Source organism: Bos mutus, chromosome 7, assembly GCF_027580195.1.
Source record: "Bos mutus isolate GX-2022 chromosome 7, NWIPB_WYAK_1.1, whole genome shotgun sequence".
Classification (NCBI taxonomy): Eukaryota; Metazoa; Chordata; class Mammalia; order Artiodactyla; family Bovidae; genus Bos; species Bos mutus.
The window spans coordinates 78,692,343-78,694,191 of NC_091623.1; the positions used below are offsets into that span (position 1 = coordinate 78,692,343).

The window sequence follows — 1,849 nt, forward strand, 5'->3', positions numbered from 1 at the left end:
ATGATCCAGCAGCTCTTTAGGTGGTTCCGAGTCAGCCCTAGAGGAAAAGAGTAAGTATCACCTGGCATTCTGTGGCATGTTCCTGTACGAAACACTTCCATTGTATGACGGAACACTCCTGGGCATTGCCCTCCCCATTAGAGTATTTCTCCATCATCACCCAAGGCATAATGAGTGTTTCAGGTTCAAGGTCATTTGATGTCTCCCAGTCATAGGGGAAATCTCAAAGCCCAATAGCAAGCTGTGTGTGTGTGCTTAGAGGCTCAGTCGTGTCCAAGTCTTTCAGTAATAATTTTCTCTCAAATGTGAATGTTCTGGTCCCAAATCCCAGAAGTTGCCACTAGGTGGCACTCACAGGCTTTTGCTATAAACGCCAGTCTCCTCTGCACACTGGGCTTTGGAATTGCAAATCAACAACCTGTGTGGGCTCAGGCACTCTCACAGGTTCCCATTTAATGTTTCCAATCCATATTGGAAGAAGGGTAGATTTCCATGCCTCCTGTTTTACAATGCTGGTAGGGGAAGCCTTCCCCAGTCAGACACAGTATCCATCCTCACAATACATTCAGGTAAAGAAGACGCAACCACTTCATACAGTCTTGATGTGGGTTCAATCCCTGGGTCAGGAAGATTCCCACTCCAGTGTTCTTGCCTGGGGAAATCCCATGGACAGAGGAGCCTGGCGGGCTATAGTCCATGGGGTCACAGAGTCGGAGGCGATTGAGTGACTAAACAACAAAGTAGACGCAACCACTTCATACAGTCTGTTCATGCCTTAGATTTTCAACCAGACTTTCACCTTTATCCCATTTATCCTCCCAGTTTAGCTATAGCACTGTTAGGACTTCACATACAGATTTTGGAATCACAGCGCACGGGGCTCCCATATCAAGGAGTCCCAGAAAAGTCTCTTCTCCATCCTCTGACCATTTTACTCACTCAAGTTCGGATGGCCTTGGGTCTCCAGCAGGGGTCAGTTCTTATCTTGATTATATTGCAGGGCCATTGCCCCAGATAATTGGAGGCCTCTAGCCATCTTTGTCTTCCAGCTTTAAAAATTCCTCCACAAAGAATAAATAAAGCAAACTTATTTAGGGCCCTTCACTATCAGAGCTTGTATGCACTTCAGCAGCACATACACTAAAATTGGAATGATACAGAGAAGATTAGCATGGCCCCTGTGCAAGAATGACGTGCAAATTTGTAAAGCGTTCCAAGTTTAAAAATATATATAACTTCAATTCTCCAGGCAAGAATACTGGAGTGGGCTGCCATGCCATCCCTCCATGGGATCTTCCCAACCCAGGGATCGAACCCCCATTTCTTACGTCTCCTGCATTGGCAGGTGGGTTCTTTACCACTAGCGCCATCTGGGAAGCCCATAATATAACATATATAATATATACATATCCTCACTGTGGTTCCAGTATCATTTCTCCCTTTGATAGTGGCCCTGATACTAGTGCCTGTAGCTCAGACCAGCTGTAATCCAAGCTTGGCCCAGTCTCAGGATCTGCAACACTCTTTTGCTTTCATTTTAGCAATTACAGATAATAACCAAGGCAGAATGTTTTTTTTTTTTTTTTTTTGCTTATTTCTTGTTACTTTTGATTTCCTTATGCATCCAGTGAACCAACTCTGTGGGAATGGATTCTTTCATTTCTAAATTCTATTACTGATTTTTTAATATATATTTAACATTTTTACTTATGTATTTTTGGCTGCACTGGGTCTTTGTTGCTGTGCCTGGGCTTTCTCTAGTTGCAGTGAGCAGGGCCTATGCTTTGTCACAGTGTCTGGGCTTCTTGCAGCGGCTTCTCTTGTGGTGGAGCACAGGCTCCAGGACTTG

General features: G+C 44.5%; 1 non-coding gene across 1 annotated transcript; it reads left to right on the top strand.

The window, feature by feature from the left end:
* Nucleotides 1-1,120: 1,120 nt before the first annotated feature.
* On the top strand, nucleotides 1,121-1,223 carry LOC138988751 (U6 spliceosomal RNA). The gene has a single exon (XR_011465007.1). It is a non-coding gene; the product is annotated as a U6 spliceosomal RNA (small nuclear RNA).
* The last annotated feature ends 626 nt before the right edge of the window (nucleotides 1,224-1,849 follow it).